At 45.5% G+C, this 19,950-nt stretch overlaps 1 pseudogene across 1 annotated transcript; it reads left to right on the top strand.

Moving 5' to 3' along the window:
- The first annotated feature begins 13,410 nt into the window (after positions 1-13,410).
- Positions 13,411-19,525, top strand: LOC309890726 (zinc finger CCCH domain-containing protein 11A-like; annotated as a pseudogene). The gene is made up of 8 exons: positions 13,411-13,464; positions 13,665-13,784; positions 14,564-14,687; positions 15,118-15,320; positions 15,956-16,075; positions 16,581-16,639; positions 18,440-18,494; positions 19,017-19,525. The product of its transcript is annotated as a zinc finger CCCH domain-containing protein 11A-like (transcript).
- The last annotated feature ends 425 nt before the right edge of the window (positions 19,526-19,950 follow it).

Genomic DNA, 19,950 nt, shown 5'->3' with positions numbered 1-19,950 from the left:
TGGTCTTTGGTTAACTTGAGAACCAGATAGATTGTGAATTCAGTTGTAGCACCATTAGGCAGCAGCATGGCCATTTTTGAGGCTGTACTCTATTTTCCTTGTTGGTTTCCTTTTGGTTCCAGGGAGACAAATGTGCCTACCGCCACTGCGAAGCTGCTCTGGGCAATGAGACGGTCTGCAAGCTGTGGCAGGAGGGTCGTTGTTTCAGGAATGTCTGCCGATTCAGACACATGGAAATTGACGTGAGTGCCTAACAATGTGTTCTCAAAATAAATCCACAAAAGCATTTTTCAGTGCCGTAGGTGTACTGATTGTGCTTTTGCAGGATAGATTTGTTTGCTTCAAAATCATACTGGTTTCTGTTACCAAGAGAGGGGGTGGGAGGAAGCAGAGGGAAATAAAATCAATGCCTTAGGTATGTCTTAGCAAGATATTTGTTTATTTTTTTTTTATTAGATGCTGACAGTTTTCTCAAGAGATGCAGAATAGCTGTTAAATAGACTGCTAAAACCTGCTGGAGCAGGGGGGTAATAAACAGGCTGTTCTATCCTCATGGGAGCAGGCTTGATAATGAACTATCAGGTGTCTTCTGACCCACAGTCCTTCAGATAACGCTGTTGTAGCTGCCTGGGGTAGGAAGTGGGGAAAGTTAAAGGTGCAGCAGAACTAAGTCTCCAAGAAGTAGTTCTAGACAGGGTTAACCTAGGCAATTTCAGATGTTCTTTTTCCCTCTGAATAATCCTAGTATAATCCTAGGTGTATTAGTTTAAGCCACCCTCAACTGATGTCTGAGAGTGCCTGTCTTCTCAAACTGAGTGATGACCAAACTAAATGTGCATAGTGGTTACAGCTTATGCAAACTTTGTGAATATGCCCAGAAATACTACACTTAACTGAGAAACTGACCTTTGGAATGATGTTTCAGCACTGTGTTGTGACAGCTGTCACGATCTGGAGCTGTGCATCTCTTTGCAAGCCTCAGGTGCATGTTATCACGAGCTTTTCTTTCTTTCTGTCTTCAGAAAAAGCGCAGTGAGATTCCTTGCTACTGGGAGAACCAGCCGGGAGGCTGTCAGAAAGCCAACTGTGCTTTTCATCATGCAAAGGGACGTTACATCGATGGACAATTCCTACCACCAAGCAAGAGTGAGTTTAGGTCCTTTTTCTTTAAGCGCTGAAGAATTAATTTTGAGTAGTACTTAGTGGGTGCCAATCCTGTAGGGGGCGTCAGGTAACTGTTCATTTGTGAGTGCAGGAAAAGGTCTGCAGTCATAGGTGTACTGCACCGAGTGTACTGCTGGTGTTTGTTTTCTGCTTTCGTGCTCAGCTTCTCTTTGCTTAGTGTGATGTTTGCCTTGCAGTTTGCTTCCTGTTGTTTCCTCTTTTGCTGGGTGGTAGGGAGATGTGGTGTTGTTGGAAGGGAAGTCATTGTTCACGGCGTAAGCAGTGATGGGATGGGCAAAAGGAGATGCTGAACTCGTTGTCTGTGCGGGTTATCTGCCTTTGCTACCATCTCTTTGCATTGTGGTCAAAGTTTTAAACTGCCATATTACCGATGATCCTCCTCTTCCTCTAGCTACACTGCCAAGTCCGCCTGAGTGCGCGGACAATGATCTGAAAGTGGCTCAGATGTCACTGCAGCAAAACAAACTTTCTGTCCAGTCAAATCCCTCTCCACAGCTAAGGGGGTGACGAAAGTGGAAAACTCTGAAAATGTCCCAAGCCCTACACACCCTCCAGTTGTAATCAATGCTGCAGATGATGATGAAGATGATGATGGTGAGCATGTTTTGGTTCTTGGAAGGAATTTGTGCTGTAAATGATTGTGTAAATCTTTGGTTCTTGAAGGAATCTGTGCTGTAAATGAATGTGTTAAATCTTTGTTTCTTGAAGGAATTTGTGCTGTAAATGAATGTGTTAAATCTTTGGTTCTTGAAGGAATTTGTGCTGTAAATGAATGTATAAATCACAGATGACCTGAGGTCTGACTAGCAATAGGGCAGGCAGTCTGGCCAGGTCACTGGTGGCTTTGTCTGGCAGTCAGTGGACAGAAGCTGAAACGTTGGAGGAAAGCTTAGAACCACTCCTGGCTTTAGCTGGTCTTTTGTGTAAAGTTCTATGTGAAACTAGGAAGGAAATTTCTTTTTTCTGTCTGAAGAGCAATGTGTTGTGTAGTAGTTAAAGCTGCAGAGAGAATCTAGAGTCCTAGATGTTTTGTCCTAGTGTATTCTACTTAGGAGTTCATCAGGTCAGTGTAGCTGTTTAAAAACAAACAAACAAACAAACAAACAAACAAAAAAACAAAACAGCAACAAAGTTTTTTATATGAACCATGGGCTGAAGTGTCACTGCATGAGCTACGTAATCACGACCAACCTGGTCTATGCATAACTGAATCGATTTTTCCCCTTCAGACCAACTTTCTGAGGAAGGAGAAGAAACTAAAACTCCCGTCCAGCATCCAGCTGCGGAAGGCAAAAATGGATTACGGGTGATTTCCACTCGGAAAGGCAGTTCTACTACTACTAAACAAGGTATGCCAGCACCTTAGTAGGATAAATCAGAAGAACTTGACAGTTAAGTCAATGATTAAGAGAACCTGGATTTTTCCTGAGGCAGAGCAAGACTGTATCAGTTCTCTCTTGCTTTTACTCTAGCCAACTTTATGACACCTGCGAAGCCTTCGCGTGGGAACGTCACTTTCCCCAAGAAGAAGGCACTGAAACGTAAGGCACCTGGGAGTTATCCCTCTGCCATAGCAGCTGTGGAACTACAGACTGCCTTTGATGCTGACATGATGGGACCTCCAGCCAGAAAAGCAGCCATGGTAAGGCCAGGGGCTAATGCAGCGATGGATCCCTTGTTAAATTTCTACCCTCCTCTATTTGAAAAGGTGGAAAACTCAAACGTTCTGCAGGCCTTCTGTTTCCTTTGAAATCCAGTAGCTGTCTCCAGGATGCTTGTAGAACCCTTCTGTATTTATGAGATGAATGGCACTCTTTAACCGGTACTCTGATGCTGTGATTTCTCTGGTGTGGGGGATTTTGTCCATTAATGCCATGTTCTTAAAAGACACAAGATCATGAGTAACCTCCAGGTGAATGTGAACTTTCTTCAGGAGCACCTTGGTTTTGTATTTTGGCCACGGCTCCGCAATGCCAGAGGAGAAGCAGTGTGGAGGAAAAAGCTATTAAGGAATCTTTTACCCATGTGTCATAAATACTGTTTTGCTGCTTTCTAGGGTGTTTCAGACGTGCCGGAGCACGTCCCAGCCATCAGACTTGAAGAAAATCCCCCAAACAGGTGACAACCCCAACTTGCTCTTTTTCTTAATCAGTGTATATCCCCAGGGAAACATAAGTTCTGTCACATGTGGGAAAAAATGAGGGTTCTGAGATAATTAAAGCCCAAATCCATCAAAGGAATAAGTCACCTGAAACCACTTTCTAGCAGCTAGCAGGATTGCTTAATTAGGCTTTCTTGAAATGCTGCAAGTCAGCACAGCTTTCCGGTGACTTCTTGGGTTGTCTGAATACCTGAACGAGGATGAGGTGAAGTTCTACTTCCTCGTGAGGTGATAGATGATGAGTAGTGTCCTCTGCCTTTTGGTCCTCAAGAATGCCACCTCAACTCCAGGTGCCCTGGCTTCACAGATAAACCCCCAGACTGAAAAATGTACCTGGTAACGCATCGGGCTCTAAATGTAGCCCTGGGTTGATTGATAACAATCCCTGTGTAAGATTGAAGCGTAGGAGGGCTTGCCTACAGTTTTAAGAGCCGGTTTGCAGGAAAGGGATTTCCCGTTAAGAAATGGCATATCCTGATTGTTCTTTCTTGCTCTCCCAAGACCTGAAGTGCGTCTTGGAAGCCCGGAAAGATTTGAGGAGCAGATGGAGATGGATCTCGAGACCTCGACCTCAGCTTCTTCCCAGCTAGAAGAGGCACGGACACGCCGGCTGAGTTCCACAGGGAACGCGCCCTTATCTGCAGATGAAGATTTTGAGAAGCTACTTTGGGAAATCTCAGGAGGCAGACTGGAAGCCGAAATCGACTTAGACCCAGGGAAGGACGAGGATGACCTCCTCCTTGAACTCTCCGAGATGATTGACAGTTGAACTGTGTAGTCCTATGGTAGAATTAAAAAAAAAAAAAAAAAAAAAAATTAAAACTGTTCTTCTTGTTAGATACCCTGAGGTGATCCGTTTTCTAACTGAGGCTTTGCAATGAGACTTAAAGCACGGTCCGAAGTGGTAGAAATTGGCAGGATCTGCACTCAGTTGTCCTAAATTTCCCTGCTGGTCAGAGTTAAGGTCTTGTGCATCCGTTCTGTAACTATAGGTGGTTACCTTCGATATTGAGAGGACAAAGCACTTCTTTTGGCACAGAAAGATCTCCATTGGCACGCCATGGTGGCTGCAAATCGATCTTCTGATGGAGCGATGCTCTGAAGGCTTAAACGTAAAGCTTCTTCCTTCCTCCGCCCTTGGCACAACTCGATGTTGGGCACATTGTGAAGCTTCGGTGTTCTGATTTCTCGGACAGTTGATAGCCAAATCCTGGAGTTACTATGTCAACTCTTGACTTTTACTCGTGTATGCCATTGTTTTGACTGTACCCGTGTCAGATGATGAAGCTGTAGGGGTGGGAGGGAGCAGAATCGTTATTGCAGTGTGTTGTGGACCAAACTTGCTGCCAGGAGTGGGGGTGGGGGTCAGCCCACCCAGCCTTCCTTTCAATTATCAGGGAGGATCAAATGGTGAAAAGCAGCAGCTCTGCCATGCGGCTCCGCTACCCCCACTCCCTTCTCTTGTGCTGTACCAAAGTTCCCCCAGGCTTTGGTTGGTGCTTTTTGCTGGTGTGAGGACTCCGGGGCGAGCAGTCGGGACTCTGCCGCAGTTACGGGGTCGATGAAAGGTTGTTTAAGTGCCTCTTGGTTTTAAAACTTGCTCCCCTGAGCTGCTGGCTCTGCTGCCTGCTACAGCAAATGTTCGGGTGCCATCAGCATCGCGCTTGGGCGTGGGCACTGACTCTGCGGAGGACAAAGCTGAGATTTGGGTGTATTGTGTACCCTGCCACCAGCCATCGTTTTTTTTCCCCTAGCAGGTCAATTTTGAATTATTTTCCGAACTTTTCGCGGCACGGTAGGCTCTTCCCGCTATGATTTGTGAAGCTGTGGGGGCCCTCAGGCATTTGCTGCTGGCAGAGGAAAAGCGCTTGTCGAATTTGTTGTAAATACTTAATGTTTGGACAAAACCACGCGTCTCTGTCTGTGTGTGTGTGTGTGTGTGTGTGTGTGTGTGTGTGTGCTGTGACGCCCCGGCCCCACCAGGGAAAACCTCCGCCGACGAAACTGCTGCTGGAGCTCACGCAGGCCTTCATCGTGCCAAAGGACTTCACGGGGACTTCTGCCAGCTCAGTAATGGGGGAGAAAAAGCAAAATCAGGAGGAGAGCTCAGAGACTGCACCCACCTGCCCTCGCTTTCCCTTCACCCCAAGAAGCCCTGTTCTACCATCAGCCTTCGCCTCTTCTGCCTGCGGTGCTGGGAGCGGGAGCGGCAAGGCGGCAGCAGCCATGGCGTACCGCGAGCAGGACCAGAAGGTGCAGAAGGTGATTGTGCAGCCCATCGTATCCTTCCTGCGGCTGGGGTGTGCCGGGGAGGTGGGTTGGGGGCGGCTCGGACCTCAGGGGGCTCGGCCCGGGCCTTGAGGCCTTGTCGCGGGGCCCTGAGGCCTCGCTGTGGGGTTTGGGGCCTTGTCCCGAGCCCGGAACTGTCGTCCCCGTGCTGAGCCCTTAACGCAGTGCCCCAGAACCTCATCTTCCGCTATCTGCAGAACGTGAGTACCGCGGGGAGGGGGCGGGGATGGGGATTTGGGAGGTGTGGGGGGAGTGGGGAGGGTCTGGGGATTCCCCTCGGTGAGTTTTCGGCTCCTGGCCGTGTCCCGGGACGGGTTTGTGGGGGATGGAGAGCTGTGCGGCGTGCTGGTGGGCACAAGGAGCCCAGCGTTTCCCCCTCGTGTAGCCGGGCGTGCAGGGGTGTTCCCTTGTGACTGGAAACGTGTTCTTCACCGAATGTGTAGTATTCACCCGATGGTATAACGCTCAAATGTCAGATTGCTCATTGAAACTGCCCCTGAGAGTTGCTCCTCGGAGCGTTTGGGAGCTGTCGTGGCTGTGGCTAGCAGGTATTTCTGAACACATGAGAGAACAAAAGTGCTCAGTGTTTGTGGCCCGACTTACTCTCCTCCTTCGTTCTGCAGAGGTCGAGGATCCAGGTGTGGCTCTATGAGCAGGTGAACATGCAGATAGAAGGCTGCATCATCGTGAGTATCCGCACGTCCCCATGTTTCATCTTTCATTTTGCCTCATTCACAATCGTGTTTTTTGGTCAAGAAAAGTTATCACAAGGAAAAAAAGATTTGTACTTCTCTGCCCTTCCCCTCGCCCTGCCCTTCCCTCCTGCTCCTGAGCCCTTCGTCAGGCCTTGCTGGGCCCTCTGTCCGGCTGTCTGTCCGTCCATCCGACCCTCTGGCCATCTGTCCCACCACCCTGCCCCGTCCCTGCCCTCTCCCTAAGGAAGCAAAGAGTCCCCGGGCTGCCTTCTTGGGGGGAGGGGGGGAAGTGGGGAGGTTCTGCTGAGAAAAAAATGAAAGATTTCCCCCTTAACGGGCACCTTGCGAGTTCTTTCGAGTTCCAACCTTCTGCCTTCCTTCCGTAGCAGTGCCTCTAAGGGGTGCGCTGTAAGGCAGCCCTCATCTGGCGCGTTGCTCCTCCGTTCCCCCAAGGAACTGCCTTCAGGATCTGACTAACTCTGGATGCACCCGGTTGTCGCCTTAATTTCTCCTTTAGCTTGCTGAAAACAAGCCGGTTGGGTGACCTTTTGCGTTTCTCGCTTAAAATTTGGATCGAGGAGGTCTGTGTTTCCTTACGCTGATGTCCACGCTGAAGGTGCAGAAGGGTTCCGTGCTGTTGCTTGGGTCAGCCTTGTTGCCAGGTTCAGAATGTTTAGCCTACCGGTGCTTCGGTGCTGTTGGGCTGCACTCAGAGTGTGAGCTCTGGGCGTTATTTCTCAAATACTGCGTTATTTGAGCATACAGACCCAAGATATTCTGCGGAGAGGTGATTTAAGGCACATCAGAACCACCGCTGTGGCGTGTGCCAGCGTCGGACGCCCGTTCGAGTGATCAGGCGGAGCAGGTGAGTTGAATTTGGTGCTGGGTGGCGAGGTGGTGTTGGGGGAAGAGCTAGGCTAAGGAGAGCTTCCTCTTGCTCTGCCCCTTCCCATCTCAAATGGCCGCTTCCTGGGGAGATGGGTTCATTTGGAGGTTAACTACAACGTTACAGTGCGGATGAGGAATCATCTTTAGTCCTGTAGGTATTTGCTGCCAGGCCGCAGCGTTGATTTCAGAAATTGTATTTAAAAAAGGGAAAAGAAAGGAAAGATGTATTCTTTAACATACTCTCTTTTCTCGGAGAGTAGATGGAGGAGCTTCAGCAGTGCCCTTCCTCCGGAAACGATTCCCAGTGTCTGCTCAGACACTGAGGAGGAAAATGGAGGAGAGCCACCCGATAGAAATAAAGGAAAGAAGGGGTCATGGATTAAGGGAAAAGCACTACTTAAAAAATTGGTGCTCTCTAAAAACGGGTTAAGGGTTTGGGACCTGCAGGTGCTGCCTACAGCTGTGTGCGTTGCAGTCGTGCCTGTTGCCACTGAGCAAAACGGGGAGAGCTGCTTTGTCGAACGCGGCGTGTTAAAGCACGTGCCACTGCCTGGAAGAAAAGCACGGACTTCCCTCGTGTGGGACTTCTTCCCTAGCGAAATGGTTTCCCAAAAGCTGTGAATGTTTAAAAGAAAAAAAAACAAACAAACAAACAAACAAAAAAATAAAACACCAACGTTGAGAGTGGTGAGGCAGATCCTCACGTGGGGACTCAGAATCAGCGGTGACATCACCATGCGAAGCATTGTGTGCGCTTCGGGTTGGGGCTGCTGCGAGCCTCGCAGCGGGGAGGGAGAGCGGATCCGGGGTGCCTCTGTGTCAGCCCTCTGCCCTGGTGGCTTCGTGAGCACTGAGAGTTTGACTCCTGTGTTCCCAGCTTTCGCTTCCGCACCTGCGGTGTGGCAGAGCCAGCGAGCTGCTTGCTCAGCTGGAGGAGGAAGAGGAGTGACCTCAACATTGCCGAGGTAAAGCACAATTACTGAAAAGATTTGGCAAAGATGTGGGTTGTACCAGCGCGGCTGCTGCAGCTGCAGCAGATCCTGGAGCATTGGAGAAGATAGAGAGGGGTTTCTTCATGAAAAGAATGCTGTTAAAAGTGTTTTCATGCCAGAAATTAGGATAAACGCCTCTGTTGTTTGACATCCTCTATTGAGCTGGCACATTGGCATTACAGCGTACCTGGCACGCTGTTTGTATTAAAAAAAAAAAAAGGTATTTTATTCAGGGCAGGCCAGAAACCTGCCTTGGCACTTGCACATCGCAGCAATGCTTACAGACCCTGCATCCTGGCTGCCAGGCCAGGATCTAAATCCGATGGTGCTGTTGGTAAACTGAAGCTCAGGAAGCGCTTCTGGGTTTTTCTGTCCTTCCATGTGAATTTTTACCCTGTGAAGATGGTGTATGAAGCTCTTTTCGTAACAACAAATAGGTTTAAAAGCAGTTTCAGTTTAACATCTACACGCTTGGGTGTTATTAACAGAGCTTTGTATACTGAGCTGGTGCTTGGTAGGAGAAAAACCATCAATCTTACCTGGGAAACCTGGACCCCCTCAGCTACATACTGCTATGAGGAAACTCAGATGTAAGAACACACTTAAATAACACCTCACCAGAGCTGTTGTGCTCCTGACCACCAAAGGCACCTTTTTCCAACACCGTCGTACTGGAAGTTGATGCAGCTGGTTCCATCCGTAACGTGTGACTGTACAGTGCTGTAAAAGAACTATTTTTTCACAGCTTTGGAGAAAGTGAAGCAGAGAAAACCACGCATAACCACTGATACCTGGACCCCAAACTGCCACAGACTGACAGTGATGCCCACTGGATATCTCCTGATACCCTGCTGCCTTCTGACTGCTCCAGCAGAAGTCCCGTTTTAATTAGCCAGCAGGTCCCTCTGAGGGAGGGACTTTGCTAAAACTCCTGCCGTAGGAAGTATCCTACGGGAGCCAAGTTGCTAAACTGATGTGTGGTTTTCCCTTAACCCCCTCACCCCTGACTTTCCAGCTCCTGACGACACTGCCAACGTGTGCAGTGTCACCGTGTGCCATCTAGGTGCCAGCTGCCATGGTTTATATATTGTAAAATTAGTGATTTGGGACTCGTGAGCACTGAGGAGAGGCTAGCAATTGCTTAAGAGCTTTCCTTGTGTCGCTCTGGGGCAGGGAGATGGGTGAAACATCTTAGGCTTGAAAGTGATTCCCTGCAGAGTGACGTGCTCAGATCTGCACAACAGATCTGTCGTTTTGGTCACCTTATTAGATCCCTGCTTGAGAGGTTGCTTGCAAGAATCGATTCCTCTTCACCTTGATGTGTCAAGCTAAAGACAAATCTGTGCCGAAGCACTGTTTGATCAGACGAGTGCCTCGGTTCAGGATTGTTCTTTGACAGCTACAGAAACAGCAGGACGATCAGCGCCTTCAGGAACAGATGAATTTGATCTTGAGGCTGTCGTAAAACAGGTCCCTGAAGTTTGAAGACTCTTCAAATAGTTTGGGCCAGCAAGGAGCAGCTGTACGTGGCGGCTGCGGTAACTCGGGGCTCCGAGTCTCAGAGAGCGTGTTGACAGGTGACCCCCAGCTGGCTGCTGGAGGAAGCTGAGGCAGCGTTCAGCTCTAACCTTTGCCTTCTTGGCTGGCATCTTTGCACTCCTGCTGTCAGTGGGTGTTGAGTGTCCTTCCCGGCAGCCTCAGAACGTGCCCTCAGATGTAGGCAGCGTTTAGCAGCTAGAATTCCCTCAAATAGAAAGAGTACAAATGATGCGTTTTCTGCTTTTGCTTTGGAACTCTTAGCTTGAGGTTTTCCTGCAGGCCTTGAGGTTTCTTGCAGCAGCAGGGATGAGTTCTGTTAGCAAGAGGCTGTTCTGTGCTTCGACTGTGGGAAGATGAATGGTTACGTGTGCACCGTTAAATATAACTTGACAGCTAGCACACCGCACTTGCAGCCTGTGGGGTGCTTTAACAAGCAGGTAAATCAGCAGAGGCTGTTTTGCAGCCGGGGTGATGCTGGGTGATTAAAAAGCAGGGGCAGAACAAGGAGTTTCTAGTGTTTGTTCTTGCTTGTCATCCGACTCTCCACTTCCACTGTTCTTTAAAAAAACAAACAAACAAACAAACAAACAAAAAAAAAAAACAAGCAAGGGGTAAGCATCTTAATATCTTTATTATAAATGGAAGGCACAAAAGAGGCCAGCAACAGAGACTGTCCAAGAGAAATGCTTTGTGCTTTATAAACAAACAAGGAAGTACCCTTAGGTGGGTGTGATAATCCTCCTCTAATGCGTTTTTGGGGTGCAAAAATAGATTTGTTCCTTTCTTGCTCTTCTCTGCAGGACAAAGGCAGAATAGGCACTGCAAAGTTCGACCAGGGAGGTCAGTTTGTTCCGTACTGAGAAAGACAAGCCTGTAAAACAAACTAGACAGATTTTCTTTGTACTATTCATCTTCCTTCAGCAAAGGCAAAGCTTATGACACTTGTTGGTGTGTATTTCCAGACCCCCAGCTACTGGCACTGTAGCGCATCTCTAATTCTTTGGTACAAAAGGTTCAAAATCTCTTAATGCAAAAATTTTACCAGCACCCTGGAGCAAAAAAAAAGAAATCTAAAACCCTTACCAACTTCTATTACAGACCTGCTGAGTGCACCAGATTTACTCATTTTTATTCAGGCTTTCAGGGGCAACTTCAGTTGGTTTAGCGCTTGGATTGCTCTGTTAGCAGATGTCAGTTTAAAAAAAAAAAAGCTTTTGAGGTCCTTTTTAAAATGAGACTGCTATTTTGGAATTTGGAATACTGCAAGGTATCGTTGGTTTTGCTTTCTTCCCATTCCTTAGACCAGATCCATTCAGATTCTGAACAGCGTTCCCGGTCTGTTCAGGAAAATGGAAGGCAACAAGCAAAATGATGAGCTCCTTGGGCAGTCAAAAGAGCTAAATCTGGAGAGTGTTTTGAGTCAAACTTCCATGCTAAGGAGCACCAGTAATTGTTAGAAGTAGCTGCAGAGGAACCTGCATGGCACTGGGTGTGTTTCTGAAGGTGCTAAAGGTCCGAAGTGACGATTCCTATCCATACTAAAGAAGAGAAGGAAACCTTGCACTTAACTACTGTTTTTATTCCCTTTGTCCAGCAGTCAAAAGCAGTAACTAATATGAGAACCCAACTTTTCCTCTCTTTATTTTAGATTTGGGAAAATTCCCTGCCAAAACAATATTTCCTGGAAAATTCACTAGTGTTCGTGTGAGTAAAAGCTTCCAACCTTTTATTATTAATTTGTAAGAACTATTTCATCCACTTTTGTCCAGAAGAGTCAGAAATAATTTGCACAGAAATGTGCAGCGTTTTAATGAAAGGATTCAGAATCACTCTGAATTGAACTTTATCTGGTCTGGTTGCAGGTTTTGTGACATTTAGTGTCTTTAAAAAAAAAAAAAATCAAAATTTCTAGCTTCATATCAGAAAAAAAGAAAAAAAAATGCTTGTGGCGAAATAAAATCTGTTGCAGCTCTGCTCATCGAAAACTCATTGGCTGTTAAATTGGACCTAAGTCGTCTTCTCTAACCTTTCATGATCCTGCAGCAATGGATGATGATGGATATATGGATTAGGGAACAGCACGTGATGGCAAACCTGTGGTATTTGCTACAGCGCAGAAAGAAAAACCAAATTGCTTCCAAAAAATCAAAGTAATTCAAAATCCTTGGTATCATGCAGCCGTGCCACTGGTAAAGTGAGCATTCCCCTGCCTCTCAAAGCTTGCTGTACCCTTGATCTGCTGTCTTGCTGCTGTTAATTGATTGCAACTCTACGTGTCTGATCAGGGCTACGAGTTGTTCTCGATATGGAGATCATACAACATCTACTGTGCACGCTTGTGTGCATAGATATGTTTATCCTGTATGCATGTACATCCGTATGCGTATTTGTGTGCTGGCCCCCAGATCCCTCATGTTACAAAGCATCGGCCTCGAAGGCATACTCATCAAAATCTTTTGTAGAGCCTCCATTTTTTTCTAGTTCCCTCAAAATGAGAGAATTTTTACGCGCTCTCTGTGTCGAAAAGGCAAAAATTCTGATTTTCACTGTCGCTCTAGCTAACTTTCTCTCACTCCCTCCTCGTGTGTGTATAAACACAGATGTGTGTATGCGTATGCACATCTGTGGCTTTAGATGCACTGGTATGTTTTTTGCTGTACAGGTAATAAAGACGGGGAAAGGTTTTTGTGTTTTCTTAATAGGTGAAGAAATCTTGAAGACCAGAGATTGGAACATGCTGAATTTTAAATTAAAAAAAAAAAAAAAAGTTAAAAGTTAAATTGTCCGGCTGTGGAAGATGGAGCCTCATTTTTGCAGCCACTTTGAATCACGAGTTCATCTCTAAATGCACTGTTTTTTTGTTGTTTTTTGTTTGTTTTGGTTTTTGTTTTTTATTTTTTTGAAGAGCTAACTAACCCTGGCTGCATCCAGTCTGAGAGAGCATTCAAATGGACTTGCTTCCTCTCTTAGTTATAAGCTGTTTAAAAGCGCATCCTATGTTTGAATTGTGGATGAGAGGTTCCCTTGGCAAAGTGAGGAGGAAAATTCTTCCTACCCCTTTATTATTAATTCACGGATTCAGTCTTGGTTCGGCCTACAGGAGCAGTTAACTGGAAGCCTTTGAAGATCGATAACTTTGCTGAGGTTGTCCAGGTAGGTGAAATCGAAGACCCACAGGGCCTGGAACGTGCTGTTTAATGCGTCCTAACTGTGTTCTAGAGAAGTTATTTGTAGCCATAGTTGATTATTGACTTGCATGTATCATCAGGTGGTTTTTTAAGGAGTGACTCCGTTTTCAGGCTTCCAGATGTGCTCCAGGTCATATTATTGAGGATGTGGAAGAGAACGCTTGCTGACAAAGCTCCTGGCAGCTTTACAGAACTTTAATATTTAGTTAGTTCATGTAACAGCTGATTTCAAGGCTTTGCTCTCTTTGAGAGACTGATAACTTGATTTGATTAACTGAAGAAAGCTGGAAAAATGTCCGTTCCTCATTATTTTTCACTTGTTACTTTCTTTCGGGTTACTTTTAAAAAGAAGATTTCACTGATCACAAGCCAGTAGAAGACTTTCAGCCCAAGCAAGGGTGAAGACAGCTCTCTCCAAGAGCAGAGGAAGTCCCTGTGGAGAGAACCCGAGCTTGTTAGCAGAACTCGTCGGCATGTCTAAACAAGGAGACGATTGCTACTTCTATTTCTATTCTACCTGTAGCAAGGTATGGCTGGCTTTCCTTTGCTTTGCTTTTTTTCCCCCTTTTTTTCAGGAAGGAGTAGATTAGGAGGAGGAAGCACACTGGTCTTTGGTTAACTTGAGAACCAGATAGATTGTGAATTCAGTTGTAGCACCATTAGGCAGCAGCATGGCCATTTTTGAGGCTGTACTCTATTTTCCTTGTTGGTTTCCTTTTGGTTCCAGGGAGACAAATGTGCCTACCGCCACTGCGAAGCTGCTCTGGGCAATGAGACGGTCTGCAAGCTGTGGCAGGAGGGTCGTTGTTTCAGGAATGTCTGCCGATTCAGACACATGGAAATTGACGTGAGTGCCTAACAATGTGTTCTCAAAATAAATCCACAAAAGCATTTTTCAGTGCCGTAGGTGTACTGATTGTGCTTTTGCAGGATAGATTTGTTTGCTTCAAAATCATACTGGTTTCTGTTACCAAGAGAGGGGGTGGGAGGAAGCAGAGGGAAATAAAATCAATGCCTTAGGTATGTCTTAGCAAGATATTTGTTTATTTTTTTTTATTAGATGCTGACAGTTTTCTCAAGAGATGCAGAATAGCTGTTAAATAGACTGCTAAAACCTGCTGGAGCAGGGGGGTAATAAACAGGCTGTTCTATCCTCATGGGAGCAGGCTTGATAATGAACTATCAGGTGTCTTCTGACCCACAGTCCTTCAGATAACGCTGTTGTAGCTGCCTGGGGTAGGAAGTGGGGAAAGTTAAAGGTGCAGCAGAACTAAGTCTCCAAGAAGTAGTTCTAGACAGGGTTAACCTAGGCAATTTCAGATGTTCTTTTTCCCTCTGAATAATCCTAGTATAATCCTAGGTGTATTAGTTTAAGCCACCCTCAACTGATGTCTGAGAGTGCCTGTCTTCTCAAACTGAGTGATGACCAAACTAAATGTGCATAGTGGTTACAGCTTATGCAAACTTTGTGAATATGCCCAGAAATACTACACTTAACTGAGAAACTGACCTTTGGAATGATGTTTCAGCACTGTGTTGTGACAGCTGTCACGATCTGGAGCTGTGCATCTCTTTGCAAGCCTCAGGTGCATGTTATCACGAGCTTTTCTTTCTTTCTGTCTTCAGAAAAAGCGCAGTGAGATTCCTTGCTACTGGGAGAACCAGCCGGGAGGCTGTCAGAAAGCCAACTGTGCTTTTCATCATGCAAAGGGACGTTACATCGATGGACAATTCCTACCACCAAGCAAGAGTGAGTTTAGGTCCTTTTTCTTTAAGCGCTGAAGAATTAATTTTGAGTAGTACTTAGTGGGTGCCAATCCTGTAGGGGGCGTCAGGTAACTGTTCATTTGTGAGTGCAGGAAAAGGTCTGCAGTCATAGGTGTACTGCACCGAGTGTACTGCTGGTGTTTGTTTTCTGCTTTCGTGCTCAGCTTCTCTTTGCTTAGTGTGATGTTTGCCTTGCAGTTTGCTTCCTGTTGTTTCCTCTTTTGCTGGGTGGTAGGGAGATGTGTTGTTGTTCGAAGGGAAGTCATTGTTCACGGCGTAAGCAGTGATGGGATGGGCAAAAGGAGATGCTGAACTCGTTGTCTGTGCGGGTTATCTGCCTTTGCTACCATCTCTTTGCATTGTGGTCAAAGTTTTAAACTGCCATATTACCGATGATCCTCCTCTTCCTCTAGCTACACTGCCAAGTCCGCCTGAGTGCGCGGACAATGATCTGAAAGTGGCTCAGATGTCACTGCAGCAAAACAAACTTTCTGTCCAGTCAAATCCCTCTCCACAGCTAAGGGGGTGACGAAAGTGGAAAACTCTGAAAATGTCCCAAGCCCTACACACCCTCCAGTTGTAATCAATGCTGCAGATGATGATGAAGATGATGATGGTGAGCATGTTTTGGTTCTTGGAAGGAATTTGTGCTGTAAATGATTGTGTAAATCTTTGGTTCTTGAAGGAATCTGTGCTGTAAATGGATGTGTTAAATCTTTGTTTCTTGAAGGAATTTGTGCTGTAAATGAATGTGTTAAATCTTTGGTTCTTGAAGGAATTTGTGCTGTAAATGAATGTATAAATCACAGATGACCTGAGGTCTGACTAGCAATAGGGCAGGCAGTCTGGCCAGGTCACTGGTGGCTTTGTCTGGCAGTCAGTGGACAGAAGCTGAAACGTTGGAGGAAAGCTTAGAACCACTCCTGGCTTTAGCTGGTCTTTTGTGTAAAGTTCTATGTGAAACTAGGAAGGAAATTTCTTTTTTCTGTCTGAAGAGCAATGTGTTGTGTAGTAGTTAAAGCTGCAGAGAGAATCTAGAGTCCTAGATGTTTTGTCCTAGTGTATTCTACTTAGGAGTTCATCAGGTCAGTGTAGCTGTTTAAAAACAAACAAACAAACAAACAAACAAACAAAAAAACAAAACAGCAACAAAGTTTTTTATATGAACCATGGGCTGAAGTGTCACTGCATGAGCTACGTAATCATGACCAACCTGGTCTATGCATAACTGAATCGATTTTTCCCCTTCAGACCAACTTTCTGAGGAAGGAGAAGAAACTAAAACTCCCGTCCAGCATCCAGCTGCGGAAGGCAAAAATGGATTACGGGTGATTTCCACTCGGAAAGGCAGTTCTACTACTACTAAACAAGGTATGCCAGCACCTTAGTAGGATAAATCAGAAGAACTTGACAGTTAAGTCAAAAGCAGCGTGGTGTAAAAACACAACAAAATGTAGGGGTGCTGAATGGAGTCGGTTATTTCCATGATCTCATTTCTGCCATTAATACCATCATGTGCCCATTGGGTCAGAAAGGTGAACTCCTTTTCTTTACTTTTGGAGAACAAAACAGGGCCACAGCATGGAGTTTAAATGGCTGCACGTGCAGCCTTGCAACCACTGTTGATAAGCCATATCTAACAATAGAGGGATCTAATATCGTGTAAATGGATTAAAATTAAAACTACATTTTGAACCCTGAAGGATGAAAGGAGGGGCAAAATGCCATTGGTTCTATGGCTCTTTCACTTGTGAGGAGTGTTGACAGGCTTTATTCGAAATACTTCAGAAAGTTCCTGAGCGCTAAGAAGCCTGAGGACCTGTGGTCCTCAGTGAGTGCCTCTAAGCCTGTCTCATGAACTGTTTCCTGTTTTCAGAGGGCAATCTGAATTTTGGAATAAAAACACTTGAGGAAATCAAATGGCAGAAGATGAAGGAAAAAAATAAGAGACACGGTGGTGAGTTAATATTGCCTACTTTCTTATCCTGTTCACGGCAGGTGATGGTGACTGGGAGCTGCTTGAGGGACAGACTTCCATTTTTAGCTGGGGGCATAAAGCAACCTGATTCTCAGCCAGCTGGTATTCTAAATGGGAGTTCAAAGGGCAACCAGAGGCAAATTAGTCACCTCTCTTCTTTACATGCTCTGCTTGCTGTATTTTTGACAGTAACAAGTCATTTAAAGTTTTTTGTTCTTTGTGATAGTTTTTTATGTTGGGTAAACTTCCTTACGTTTTGGTTGCTCTGAACAGAAGGTTCTTCAAGATCTTCTCTTCGTCCCGTTGATTCTATGATTTTTCCTGCTCCAGAAGAGGAAAACGTCCGGACAGTGGTGAGAACTGTGACAGTGTCTTCCAAGAAAGGTAATAATGAATGCTTTTGTTTTGATTTCATTACTCCTAAACTGGAGGGTTAAGCAATAATTAAAACAATTCACCCATGTTAGCCTTCTGGTGCTGCCTTCTGTTCAAAACGTGCTTTTATGCTTAAAGTCCCTGGTTGTACTGGAAAGATTTGGTGCTCAGGTTAAGTGCAGTGGCAGGAGAGAAAAAAAAAAGTGTCAGTATGCCAATAGGGGGGTAACTGAAAACCAGAAGAGTAACGAGAAGAGCGAGCTGTAGAAGCCAGTGCTATATAAGAAGCAATTTCTGAAGCATTAAAGAGGCGTACAGTGGCAGGTGTGGACACAGTATGACAGGAGTTTGTGTATAAATTGTTTAGAGCTGTGCAAATGCCTTTTAAAGGGAAAAAAGTGTGGAAGTACTTTTACTCGTAGACATTCACCTTAGAAAGGAATATTTCTCAGCATTTGCACCTAAGAATATTCTGCTTGCTTATGCAGCTTTGTTCTGCACAAAGTATAGGTGTCAAGCAGACTCAGATTCACTCTCCACTATCTCAGCTGGAATTTGAAGCAAGCACTGAGACTATTAATATTTTTTTTCCATGTTAATTATAGTTAAAATATGAGTTTATGTGGTTTAGCTGTCAAAAGAGTGTCTGACTGGGGTTTTTTGGACATGGGCTAACAGGATAATATTTCTGTTGGCTACTGGTTTCTGTGAAATAGAAAAAAAAATTCCCTTTTGTTTTAGGGGAGGAACCTGTGGTTCGAGTAGATCTTGCTGATAGACAAGGAAAACGGAAAGCCTCCGCGGGTGAGAACTTTTTACGAGCTGTTACGTAGGTGCTGCCTTCTATATATGACTGCATTAAAGAGTATTTGGGATGTATGAAAGGAAAATACATTGCAGTGGAGATCTGTGTTGACGGCAGAAATGGAAAAAAAAAAAAAAAATCATTTAGCAGCTGAAAGGCAATTCTATGAAAATATGCTTGAAAAAGAGAAGCTTATTGTTGACTGTTCTCAAACCTTCCTGCAAAGAAAAGTTCTTACAATATTCCTTGTTTTCTCTGAAGATGATGTAAGCAGCCTTCCAGTGAAGCGCAGCCTTGCTGAAAGGCTGGGGAAGAAGGTAGAGGCTCCGGGAAATGCTGACAAAGCACCCAAGAGAGAGACAGGTACTAAACGGGCATCTGGATTGGATTCCTGGGTTTCGTATTTAGTCTTTCTGTTTGTCCTTTTCCAGTGATGTTTCTTTTTGCATGTTGGCTGAGGTCGTAATCACTGGGATTCAAAGTCACCTTTCCTGTCTTGTTTTGAAATGTGAACCTGAAGTTGACATTATGCAGCCTCCCTAATTCGTTCTTTTTCTGTTTTGCAGTTCGAGTTCCCAAGTCTCTGAAGGACAGGCTGGGATTACCTCCTAAGCAGACCAGTACTGAGAGAGGTAACAGCTAGATATTAAATATGCTTTCTCCTCCTTCCTTTCCACGAACTTGGACTGCTTTCATACATCCCTACAAACTAATTTAAACGAAAACAAAGAACTGACGCCTCTTGCTTGAGTGCTGAAGCTCTTCTGACAGCCACTATCAGAACTCTGGCTCTAGGTGTGTGTTTATTTTCTACTTGTGCCTTGTCGAGGTTTTTAGCTGCTTCTGTGAACCGTTACGTACAATTAGAATAGAACCACTGCCAGGAGCAGGAATTTGAAATGCAGTCTGAAAAAGTAATAAAGTAAAGCAGCATTTCTGTGTAGCAGTTCTCTCTGGATAGGGCTGGTCTTCAAAATACAAGTGGCTCAGAGGAGGAGGAGAATGTTGTTCTAAGGATTGCATTGTTCTAAGATGCATTATTGGGAACGCTCAAGATGAGTTTTCCTTAGTGCTCTGAGAAATTTTGGAGACTTAAAATATTGCTGGACTCTCTTTAAATGTTGGTGCTTCTCCTCATTTCTTGATGATGACAGGGAAGGCTGCCAAGCCGATGGGAGAGATCCATGTGAAAACACTGGAGGAAATCCGTCGTGAGAAAGCTCTTCAGAGACGCGAAACTCAAGCCAAAGCCGAGGCTGAAGGGCATGGTAAAACTGAAGATTCCAGCGCAGGGGCAAGAGCTGCTCGTGCAGGTCGCATCCAAACTTTCTCTGAAGCCTTGTCCGAAAAAAAGAATAATCGCTTGGTAGAAGAGAAGAAAAAAGCAGGAGAATGCCATAGCAAGAGCAAAATTCAGGGTGAGTCCAAGAAGCAGCTCGCTCTGTCCGGGCCCAGCAAAGGGCAGGCGAAGGAGCCGGCAGGAAAAGTCAAGCCGGAAGGAGAAGTGCGTGTTAAAACCTTGGAAGAAATAAAGCGTGAGAAAGCTCTGCGGATGCAGCAGAGTGAAGGAGATGTGCCAGCTCCCTCAGCACAACCCGGACCTGCCCCAGCAGAGCAGAAATCTTTATGGAGCACAAAACTAACAGGTAATAAGATGCTTTAATGCCTGCCCCAGTGAGGTGCTTCCCATATTGAGCAAGTTCAGTTTGCTCAGGATCTGCTTCATGGATAAATGCTGAATGGCTTGCACATTGTAGCCTTTCTCTCTCTCTCTCTCATGGGACACAAGGAAATAAATGCACAAAGGAAACAAGTACCCAGCTTTCTTTATTTCTGCCGTTGACAACACTTTTTTTTTGTCTTTTTTTAAAGCACCTGAAAAAGAAGAAAAGAAGGCAGTGGAATTGAACCGGCCTTTTCCTAAACTTTCCTCTGGACCTGATGTACAGGTGAGTCCTCTGTGAAGACACACATACATTCGTACAATTTCTGATAATTCTGACAAGTTTTGTTACTCACCGTGTGCCACCCTCTTGAGTGTGTTCTTACCCTTCAGCAGCTGGTAGGAGCTGCAGTGCAGTCTAAATC

The sequence above is a fragment of the Aythya marila genome (genome assembly GCF_965140915.1).
Source record: "Aythya marila genome assembly, contig: HAP1_HAP1_SCAFFOLD_221, whole genome shotgun sequence".
NCBI lineage: Eukaryota > Metazoa > Chordata > Aves > Anseriformes > Anatidae > Aythya > Aythya marila.
This window is presented reverse-complemented; position numbering and strand designations above follow the sequence as displayed.